The 12,593-nt window shown below is 33.1% G+C and overlaps 1 non-coding gene across 1 annotated transcript; it reads right to left on the bottom strand.

Moving 5' to 3' along the window:
* Positions 1–12,117: 12,117 nt before the first annotated feature.
* On the bottom strand, positions 12,118–12,199 carry Trnas-aga. Its single transcript has one exon. It is a non-coding gene; the product is annotated as a tRNA-Ser (tRNA).
* Positions 12,200–12,593: the final 394 nt, after the last annotated feature.

Below are 12,593 nucleotides of genomic sequence, written 5' to 3'. Positions count from 1 at the left end.
ATTTTTTTTACTTTGATTATTAAATTATAAAAATTTATAATATGTATAATGAAATTGAAAATTTAAATTTGATGACAATAGGAAATAAATTTTCTGTAGCTGCAAAGGTATAATAAAAAAAAATTATATTAATATTTTTTTTTATTTCTTTATAATTAAAAAACAACTTTTTTATTTATTATTTTTAACAGTGGACTTTCATATCTAGGTTGCTTATGTAAAACTGCTTTATAGCTGTCGTAAAAAATTTCAGAGAAAACAGATTTTTCTGGAAAATATTAACAAGTGCATAATTAATTCGTAATGTACACTCGAAAACCTATAAAATTATACGTTTAATGCTCATAAATATTAAAACCTCGGAAAAGTATATAAGATTTTCCAAGAATTTTCCGAAATTTTCTCTACTCTAATTTACTTTTGTTATTTAAAAATGAATTGACCATTATTTTGGCTCCAAAACATTTAATTTTCATGTAATCTGTACTTCATTTAAAAGATGTAGGTACGGGAAAACTATTGGGAAAATCGAAATTTTTCATAGAAGCTATTTTGTAGAAAATTTAATTTTGAACAACTTTTATTTGAAACTTTTTTTGAAAAAATGCATCTTCATAGAAATATTGACAGTTTTTGGTCAAAAAACGCGAAAAATCATATACAAGGTGATTTACAAACGGTAACCAAAAATGAAACCTCGTATTCTTTGATTAATTTGGACGCTTCATTAAAAATATACAGGATGTTAAACTTACAAAAAGTATTTTAAATTTTTTTAAATAATTTAAAAACTAATAAGTGAAATAATTTGAAATGTGGAACATGTATTTATGTAAACATTGTTTAATATCTAAGGCATTTTCCTAAAATTTGGATGCTTCAGTGACGGAGATATAGCGTATAACAATCATATTTTGGGTTCGTCTTTCAATTTTCTATAAATTATTACACTCCTTATGTTTTTCGAAAAAAGACTGATTTTTGAGTAAAACTTAAAAGACGAACCGAAAACACACTTCAATATTCGAATAAAATGTGGTTTAAAATTACATAGTAAACTGTGACAGCAACTTTGACATTCTGAGGAGTTAGAAAAAAGAATGAATGCTTTTCACTAGATTCAGGTAACAATAAATTTCGAACAAATTACATTTTCGTTCATACTAAAAAGATGTCGCGCCTGTGTTCGTGTAAATGGGTGTAGGTATTTTTGAGCATTTACTCAAATAAAATCATTAAAATGATGACTAATGTTATTAATTTCTTTATTCGAATAAATAACCGAATGATTAGTGTTTGTCATGTTATTTAAGTAAAAGTGTTTTCAGTTCGTTTTTGTAGTTTTCCTCGAAAATCAGGCTTTTTTCGAAAAACATACAAAGGGTAGTAATTTGTAGAAAATTGAAAAACGAATCCGAAAATATCATAATTGTTTATTTTTTTGTCTTAAAGATCTGGCTATTAATAATTGTACAAAACAAATTGCAATAAATGAATTTGCTTGAAAAAAAAAATATCATTTCCGTCTCAAAATTGCTCATTTATTAGTATTCGTTAGCTGCTAAATGTTAGTAACATGTAAATTAAAGGCATAATAGGTTGTAATCGTCCTTTTAGTTTATTTTGTTGACTACACAAGAATACCTATATTTATGTACGTTTTGTTTACAATTAATGAATCATTATTTAAATATATATTTTTTCTCGATTGCGGAAAATCTTCCATAAAACTACAAACGCCTCCCTAAATACCGTTCTGTTTCGACATTTATCCATACCCCATCAATATTCAGAGAGGATGCATCGAAAACAAAAGGATCAAAGAAGTATGCGAGCCTCCCGAGTCACGGTTAGAACCAATTTAAATTTTCGGCTCTAGGGCTTTGCGAGTCGGTCTCTGGCGGCCGTTTTGGGAATAATACTTTAAGCAGCTAAGTTCCTCACCTCGAGCCATCGTTTGCCACCTTGGATTTAATTAAAACTCTGAGGTAGGGCGGGGAAGGCGTTTTGCTCTCGGTCTTGTTGCCACTTCTCTAGCGCTTATTTTAATAAACTTGATTTGGTTTCAGGTCACGGGAGTTTTTCTTATTCTCGAATGTAGCCGGGCTAAATGGAGTGTTGTTTTTCATACGGGAACGCCGGGAGGGAGCGGGTGTAATCTAATGAATTCATCCTGAGGCTAATTCAATTAAAAAAAGAATTAATTTGAATTAACTAAGTACCTATATGTATAATAGAGAAATAAAGAAAAGTTATAAATAAACTTTGTGTAGAAAATTTTCAAAATTAAGCAGGTTATTGTTGTTGATCTAAATGTGATTATAAAACCAGCGTGATCCTAATACAATATAAAAAAGTTAAATAAATGAATCTTGTAGAACAAAAATAATAACTATTAAAAATAACAAAATTACCTATGGGTCTTTAAATAATGATTTGAAGTCTAGATTTGAAGGAATTCTTCCCTGTTGCGGACGAAAATTTACCTGGGCAGTAGATTTTATCCTGTATGCCATAATGAGATCACCACGTATCCTCCTATCCTCCAGAGTCTGCATATTTAGAGGTATGGAATATGGTCGAACCCAACGGAGAGTTTAGTAGGACCTCTTTGGATACCTTCTATAGTAGGATTATATTCAATGCAAAGTAATAAATCATTGCCTGTCAAAGGATCCAATGCAGTACGCTTTTAAGGGTTTTAGAAATTGAATAATTTCTTTATACATTATGAAGGGACGAAGGGATCAGTTGACGTCTGGTACCCTTGTTCCTACAAAAATTCCTTTATTCTCATAAACTATTTATTTTACATGTAATTTATTATAAATCAAATTTGTTTTTTAAATTCCACATATGTACTACATTTTACCTCTGTACGCGCCACTGTTGTTTACTTGTTTTTTGGAGGCGCTCTCTGATTTACAACCAAGCTCGCTAGGTTAGTATTTGACGTATAACCGACCACTTCGTACACTCGATGCACCTGGGCGACTACAGCTACTACCAGAACACAGTGCGTATGCAGCGGTACTTCAGATTTTACATTCAATTCCATTTTAAATTTGAAATAGTTCATCTTACGCCTCTTAAAAATGATGACACGATTTTCCTTTGATAAAAGACCGACAACTTTTTGCTTTACTTTGAATCGAATACGATCCTACTATAATTGCAGAATGTCTTGCTTTGGAACAAGAGACCCTATAGTTACAGCAAACTGAAGGTGCGTACGAATATATGTATTATGAATCTTGAGAAAACCATGTTAAGATCTTGGAAAGATCTGCGAATCATATAAATTGACTGATTACATGTTCTTACAATTTTGGATATATGGGCACTCCACGACAATATCTCTATGATGGTAACGCGAAGGTCGTTACATTGTGATGCAGTATTTAGGTTATGACCTTCAATTCTGTAATTTAATTTAACATATACATCACAGAGCATTTAGAGCAAGTAAGAGGTAGTAATCATTCCAAGCATCAACGATTAATGAGATCAAGAACATTTTCTGAAGTTAAAGAAAGTGAAGCCTTCGGCATAGGAAAACGATCCAGCTGCACAGTTCTTTATAAGATGCATAAAGTAGAATTAAAATAGGGCCCATCACTGAACCCTGGGACACATCACTTAAATCATCTCGTTTTTCCACGCACTCCAACCTATTTCAGCGCATACAACGGTTTACGTATTGATACTTTATCAAAAAATTGGACACCACAAACCTTCCAGTTAAAAAACAATGTTGAATGGTTGGTATGATGTTGTTTAATAAAAATATGACAAATCATTCAATACAAATAATTCGTCCCATTAACTTACAAGGAACAGATGTTAGACTAATGGGTCTGCAGGTGCTGCTACAAAGTATTTGAAGTAATGTTAGAGATCAGTTTATTATATGTATATTATAAATAAATTCAGAAAAAAATTAAGGGAACACAAAAGCAGAAAAATTTCCAAATTTTTTTTTGTGCTCGAGAAAAATAGAAGCATCTTGAAGCTTGAAGATGCTAGTTTTGATATCTTGAGATGAACAATTTTTTTTGAGTATGAGCTTAATCAAAAGAAATAATGCATGGCAAAAATTTTACATTTTTTTTTTTTCAAAACTGCACATGTTCTCAGAAAAGGGTCATTTAGCTTGACTCATCAACTTCAATTTGGTTTTCCTTTATTTTCTGTACGATTATGTCTCATTGAGATACCGGCTATTGAGTGAAAAGTCACTTTTTTATTATCGTACTTATTAAATATCGAAAAAAAATCAAAATTAAAAAAATCAAATTTTTTAAAACCTTTTTTTAAACTACAAAAATTTTTTTCTCAACATTTGAAATATTCAATGTAAAAATATAAGAGGACGCAATTTAAAGAATTTTGAAGAATTTGATTTTTTTGAAGACAATGTTTTTTTCAGTTTTGAATTTTTTTTCGAAATTTGATGAGTATTTAACGCGAAATTGTGAGAAAAATAACTCAAAAAAATGTGTTTCATCTTAATCGATAATTGATGTTTAAGGAGCCATAAACCAGCTCCTTTATTTTTTTTATAAAAGTGACAATTCAGAAAAGGAAAACGGTTCAACCGATCAAAATTTACAGGCCTTATGGGCATGTAAAACCTACAATCATTGGTACTTTTCGCAATATTTGCAAAGTAATCGTTGATTTTCCAAAACAGCAGAAAAAGTAATCTTTTTGCACTTTTTCAAATTAATGCTGGCTACAAAGAAAAAAAAATCCTCAAACATACCAAAAGGCCCTTGAAGATGATCGATTCAGGTATCAAAATTTTTCTGAGCCCTTGTGTAGTTTGAAAAAAAATTGTAAATTTTTTGCCTTGCGTTATTTCTTTTGATTGCGCCGAGAGTAAAGCTCAAAAAAATTTTAATCTCAAGATTTCAACTAGAATCTTCAAGCTTCAAGATGCTACTTTTTTCTCGATACGATCATTATTCACGAAGTTACATCACTTCAAAAATCACTAAAAGAATTTGGAAATTTTTCTGTCCCTTTAATTTTTTTTGCTGAGTGCATTTTATTTTTTTGATTGTACAGCGTCAGGAATTTCCACAATTGATTTTCCCTGTTTTGTTTTTTTTTTCTATATGATTTGAAAAAACTCCTGATTTCAGAGAACACTTCTTATGAAGGTCTTGCAAGGAGCATCCCTTGAAATTTTAGCTTGTTTATCACCCCAACGCGTCTGTCCTAAAAACGGCACATTTTAATTAAAAATTTCATTACATATTCATTAACAATAAAAACTCCGGTACAAAAACGTAATTAGACGCTCCAGTGGGCCCACCCCCGTCAACGAGACGAGAAAGCGTATTACTTACAAGGTAATTATCAATTCAATAGCAGCACGGGCCCGGTTTAATATTCAGTACATCCTGCAGGATTCCAAAGCTGCCGAAAACGGTCTCCGGTGGTGTTTTATTAAGTCTCAGTTCTCCTAGCTAGAGTCCGTCAAGTTTGCCCTTAGAATTAACAACTTTGAAATGCAAAATATACCATAATTTTGCATAGAATTAACAACTTTGAAATGCAAAATATACCATAATTTTGCACATATTTCGCAGTTTTCACATATATTTCTAAATTTGGCACACGCATGAAAGAAGTTACCTTCCATTATTGTTAAGAAATAAAGAAAGTACCAAAAGCTGAATCTGAAAACGTCTTTAATTTGCATTTTAAAATCTGGAATAAGTCGAGAATCACCAACTTCACACTTACTTTTTAGAAATACAATTTTGAATAGAATGTAATCAAAAGAGACAGACCGCAAAAATTGATGGCGTAATTTTTTTTAACTTTTTCAGAGATTTGCGTTCTCTTATTTCTAGCAAAATCCAACATATATCTACGCCAATAATTTTTTTGGACTTACTTATTATACAGGATGTCTCAAAAAGACCCAACTGATATCTAATCAGTTATTAGTCAACCCCAGTCATCTAATATGTCATTCAAAATCCAGTTAATATTTTCCACTTGCCTTGGTTTGACCATAAACTACCGATATTCACCGTTTGACGTTCAGACAGGGAGGAATGAGCTCCGGTGCTAGTCTGGTTGCCACTGCGCATCTCAAATTCTCCCATAAGATGTAATCACTTATTTGTATCAGTAATTTTACCTGTACTATTTGGATTTTACCTGTTATTTACATTACGAAAACCTTTTTTTTCCTTCTCTTTGAAATACTTTGTAGTCAGAATGTGTTTATGCATAAAGTTTCCATTTCCCCGACATTTTTCTCATAACGCGGTAAACACGGGAAATATTTTTTCGCGGTCTCTCTGATGGCGGCCGATTTTTTACATAGCGTTTTCCAATTTCCCGGCGTCAGCGGGTGGCGGCTTTCCACCTGGGATTTCCGATGGAAATTTCGTTTTCACAGCAAGACTAATTGGGTTTTTCTGACGAAAATAACGAGTGCGCTCTCTCGTCCATTCACCAATTTTCATATTCCGGCACGACCGTAATTATTCGCACCGAACTGCTTGCCGGATTAACTATAAAAAAAGTGTTGCGTAATGAAAATTTTATGGCAAGTAAAGCTAAATAAGGTTGTTTCAGTATTCAAGACTCTAGCCCTGTCAAGGCGTACTTTTATGAAATACAATAGAGCAATTGATATTGACAGGCGCTGTAATAACGTTAGAAAAACACAAACTACTTAACGGGAAAGATAACAGCATTTTTTTTCATTGGAATTTCTCAAAATATGTAGAGGCAATATTGACATTCCCTTTTTTTGGAAGTTTCAGAATAAATATTAAATATATTCAGTACCTACATGTATTTATGGCATCGCCAACATCGACTATTTATAACTTCACGTGTGTAATAATAAACATCCTTTATTATGTCAACAAAGTTGGATGTGTTAAAAAAATTTGTATGGGACATAGCTCAAATAGGGACAAAAATGAGCGACTTTTATTAAGCTAAATGCTTATGCTTATTGTCTAAATGCTCTTGTTTTCGAGAAAATTAATTGAGGAAGTTAACCATAAATATAAACCGACCCTGTGCATCTGGTGCACGTGCGTTGTATGTTGCAATATTTTCGAGACATTGGCCGAGAAGTGGGTGTATCTAACAGTGAATCTACAAAAGGTTCAGGCATTAAATAACAATGATTTTAGATGAAAGGAAAATTACATTTTTCAAAGGTAATTATGCTTTTGAGGCCGTCGTAAACGTCATATTTTGGTTTATCTCGTCGAGCTACCCCAGATTAAGTACAAAAAGATTTTTGTACGTGATCGAGAAGTCGAGATAATGAAAATTTTGGAAGTAAGAGCGCTTTTGAACGCGCGAATTCAGTTTTCGGAGCAGCCGAGTAGCGTTACCCCCACTCGGCCGCCCGCTACAGCTCGCGCCACGCTCGAATACTTCGGATTGACGCACAATTAAAAATGACTAAAATGATCCACTGTATTTTTTTATTGAAAATATAAGTCTTCAACTTCTCTGTAAAAATGGACGCTGTAGCACTTAAATAGCAGCCTGTCGAATTTCCTGCCAGCAATCGATTCCTGAAATAGACATTATCGAGAAATGAAAGTCGAAAAAGATATTCAAGAAAACCACGACCAAAAAATTTTTACTTTTTTCAGTCATTTTTGGACACTTGAAATTAAGAAAATCGTTGTAACTCTTTTTTACTATGAAAGTACAATTCTTAGGGAAAAAAATGAGTCGTGAATCGTTTCTCTACGACTATTCATCGAGCAAGAAGAGCCGATTTTCGAGATGACCTTTTTTTCGAAAAGTCAATATACATAACTCATTTAACTTTTTCGATTGGAGTTCAAGTTTTGTTTTCATTAGCGAAAAACCGTTTTTTTGACTTTCATGAATTTTTTACGTTAACTTCGCCGTTTTGCGCCACAGGAAAAATATTAATAGAATTTTTTTTCCTATATCACCTATTTTTTTGTTTCCAGGTAGTATTTTTTGTAAGCTCTTCTACCTATTGATTGGAGTCATCTACAAAAGTTGAACAGACCAAATCGCTCATTATTTCATTTTGATCAAGTTTTCACAGCCTGAGACGGCACACAGTGTGCTCATTTGGACAAAATTCTGCCGACAGTACAAGACTAAACCGATTTTCATGAAAATTTTTTTGCATGTTTGTTATACCTTGAAAAATGGCCTATGGGTGCGATAAATTTAATTTGTGACCTTTTGACCTTGATAAAATTCGAATTCGTGGGACACCTAGTCTGTTGTGCATGCATAAAATACGTTTTTAAAGTAACTTCACAGACATTTTGGACCATACAATGTTCACGAAAAATTGTTCAAATATCCTTGCCATCACTGGCCGGGTAAAATATCCTTGCCTTGAGTTGAGAGCATAACGTATAATTGGTTGCATAACTATGCACCTAACACTTTCATATATCGTCTTTGAGTTTGTAGATGCAATTAGTTGGTTTTTATTGCTTTTATCATTTAATAAAACGTCCTATTAACTAATTACAATCGTTCCTTCATAAAACCGTGTTTTTATAAACCTCCTATGTGCAATAGAATTAAATTCGTCTCCGAATAGTTTTTTCATCCTCCTGTAAAAATGGTATTTTACACATAGGAGGTTTTTCACGCTCGACGACAAACAAAAAACAAACATTAAATTTTCTTTTTTCGAATTTATGACTGGGTTGAAAAAATTAAAGATATATTTCATATTGTCTGTAATTATTTATTAGTGGCATTTTCATTTATTCTTTATATTTCATCGGGAATTTCTGTCAGACTAAAAAAAATCCTTGCATCAAAAAGACTCACCTAAACATTTCGGCTGTTATTATGTATCTAATAGTTTAGTAAAATATTTCTAACTATTTTGCGCCCTCTATAAACGGTTGTAATTTCAAAAGAAAAATGGCACATCATTCTACAAGCGAGACATACCAAAACCCTTTTTATTTTCTATTTCCCCATATCGATGACTGAGCCCTTAGAAACCTTTTCCTCCCCATTCCTATCAGTTTCCAGTGAACGCCCGCCCCCCATTCACGCGAACGCAACCCCCGACCGCCGCCCCCCGGCCTCAGAAGTAATTACGGAAGTTCTCCGTCGAGAGAAACTCTAAAGAAAATGTAGAGCAAGGAGCCAACGACGGCGGTTTTTATTTACGAGTACGGCGTCGTCCTAGAGCTAGGTTGAGTGTTGTAGGTTTAGTCGGTTACTCCATGTCAAGGCTGCAGCCCTGTGTACTACGGTGTACGGAGAGTAGCGGTGGCCGAGTCGTGATGCTGCCGTTCCGGCGGGACCGGTCGATAAGACGGCGAGATGGAGCGGCGTTGCCGCGCCGCCCGCAACCATTCATACATCGAAGCGTTGTTCAGGGACAGTATCTGACGCTGAAAAATTAATCAGGCTGCAACACTTTTAATTATAAGAAAATTTTTGGCTACAACAAATTACGGCCGGTTTGTAGTAATTAATTGAAGAATTAAAACAAAACTGGATTTCTAAATTTCACCAAACTTCCCAAGCCATAAAAAATCGCCCCATGCAGAGAATTAGAAATTTCACCGTTCTTTCCAAAATTCCGCTGTCGCGATGCGAAATAAAATCGACGAAGCCGCCTTCGGAGATAAAAAATTCTCCAAATTCGACGAAATTCTAATTGAACGGAAACTAAACAATAAAGGTAAACACATAAAAGCTAATCCAGAAGGAAGTCTAGGTCCAGATTCTCAGAAATGGACAGGACAGTACAGCCGGCAAAGTGGAAATGGTGAGGCGCTAAACCAGACTACGCAACAGAGCCATCAGCGGAGATTCCCTTGTTTGTGACCGAACGTCGACCCGATCCATCCCCGATAAAATAGTGTTGATTTTTATAAGATTCTATACATTAAACGTTTTTATTGCACGCTTCTATTGATGATTTTAGTAAGAACATTTTATTCGTTAATACTTTGCCATTAACATAATTGTCAATAAGAATTTTATAATTTCTCAATGTAAACAATAATATCAGTAGTAGTGTTTTAATTTATGATATCTTTGCATTTTAAAGTGATTTTGAAAACTAGGTATTACCTTCAGATTCAGACTGCAATATTTAGTTGGTGAAAAGTAGATTAGCAAGTCTGAGTCATTTTATGCAACCAGTCATACGCGTTACAGATGTTTATATCTTTTTTTTTGTTTTACAAGTAATATAAAGGTTAGATGAGCTATTATTTGCAAACTAACACGTCAATTTTATGGTTTTGTTAATATTTGTTCGATTAAATCAAAGATATTTTCTTCAATTGTCTTTGTAACAGTTATATCTCGCCAATACAAGATCACCACACTTAAATACATATACCAGTCAAAAGAAGCACACTGACGGAGGTGCGTGTCAGTGATGGCACAGCTGAACATCGATCGCTTCGTGTCGTTTAGCTGATCTGCTCAGTTACGTGCAGTCACCGCGTGTCTATTCAGTTACCATTGGAAGCGGCCGATGCCGAGTGTCGCACGGTCAGCGTTCGATGGCAATGGAAACGTCCGCCATTTTCCAAATTTGGGGGTCACGGATGGGTTGTATTTATTCAGAACACCTCCATATGGGCACTGCAGTTCTGGCAGTTTGCCATTGTTTTGTTTTTTTTTCTTTTTTGTAATATTTTCAAATTCAGAGATTTTTTTGTTCAAAGTCAAACAATTTAATATACAGTATGTCCACTGAAAAGGTGTTGAATAGGAATAACGTTCTTATTTTTCATTTTATCGAAAAAAGTTACTCTTGATAAAAAATTTAGTTTGTTCTTAAAATAAGATTGGAATAGAAAAATTTAACATAGCTTGCATGGAGTGTTAAAAAACTGAAAAAACTTTAAATGGTACAAGAATAAAGTGCACTCATTTGGAAGATGTGGAAATAAGTTACCAGGAAAAGTTGTTCAAAAGTAAGAAGCAGTTTCCAACACCAATTTTTGAAAAAATCGGCCTACTTTTATTTATTTGTAATAATTAAATTTATTTTATATGTATAAATTAAATTATTCCAAATTAACAATTCACAAATTTTAAAAGTTTTTTTACTCAAACACACTGCCACCATATTGAGCACATGTTTTTAAACGGAGTAAATCATCAAAACTTCTTCTAATCGCACCCTTTAATTGATCAATATTGGAATCTATAAGTGTACGATAAACAATTTGTATCAGTCGAGCCCATAGGAAAAAATCCATTATTGTCAAATCTGGACTCCTAGGAGGCCACTGAACTGGTCCTTGTTTCCCAATCCACTGGTCTGGAAATGTATGATCTAACCATTGATTTGCCGCATAATGTGCTGGGTATCCATCTTGTTGAAAATAAAATGAACGACGGTATTCTAACGGAAGGTTTTCTAATTCACCGTCAAGAAAATTTCTTAACATATCTAAGTAACTATCCGCAAGAAGTATGGCCCTATTATTCCGTAATAAGAAATGGCGCACTACACATTTACTTTAGTAATGTACTGACGCTTCCGTGATATCCGAAAATGCTGATAAGAATTACTTCAATGTCGTGCATGTTGTGAAGCCACATCATTGGTTGAAAAAGTTGATTGATGAGAAAACACGATTTTTTTATGAAATCCTCTTTCCATACTGCCAACCCACAAACAAGAATCCAAATGTTTTGCTTCATCACTAACTTCCAATTTAATTTCTATAAAATAAATTTAATGATTACAAATAAATAAAAGTAGGCCGACTTTTTCCAAAATTGGTATTAGCGACCGCCTTTTATTTCTTTTCCTAGTAGCTTATTTCCACATCTTCACAAATAAGTGCATTTTATTCTTGTACCATTTATTTTTTGAACACCCCGTATATGAAATGTTAAATTTTTCTATCCCAATCTTACTTTAAGAACTAGCAAAATTTTTTATCAAGAGTAACTTTTTTCGATAAAATGAAAAATAAGAAAGTTTTTCCTATTCAACACCTTTTCTGTGGACATACCTAATAACACTATTATTTTTAATAAAATTTATTAACAGTATATTTTAAATATTAGACGTAACTAACATGGTTATTACCCACAACGATTTTTATGATTTTATAAAAAAAAAAAATTCGCAGTCGGTAGGATTCGAACCTACGCTCCCAGAGGGAATCTGATTTCTAGTCAGACGCCTTAACCGCTCGGCCACGACTGCTTGTTCAATTGTTTGTCTCGGCAATGTATCTTCTTAATAACAAATTTTTAAACATCTTTTTAATCATTTAATTTATTAAAACTAACTAACATTGCATGAAACGCAACTTAAATCAATAAAATGAACTGATAGACTCACATTCTAATAAATACGGATTACAACTGAACGAACTAATACAAATTAGAATACATTTCAAGTAAAATCACAAGTTTTCCCATTGGACACATTAATACAAAATAATTGAAATATGAAAATGTTATTTTCAACTCTTCTAATTGCACGAGTGAAACAACTTTTGTGAGAGAAAATATGTTGGTGTAAAAAAATTAATGAAGAAGACAGTTTTAGTATCTTGGAATGCATATTAATTTTAGGATACACCACTACGCATGAA

Source organism: Anoplophora glabripennis, unplaced genomic scaffold (assembly GCF_000390285.2).
Source record: "Anoplophora glabripennis isolate ALB-LARVAE unplaced genomic scaffold, Agla_2.0 scaffold637, whole genome shotgun sequence".
NCBI classification, from domain to species: Eukaryota; Metazoa; Arthropoda; class Insecta; order Coleoptera; family Cerambycidae; genus Anoplophora; species Anoplophora glabripennis.
Note: the sequence above shows the minus strand (reverse complement) of the source record. Positions and strands in the feature narration are given on the sequence as shown.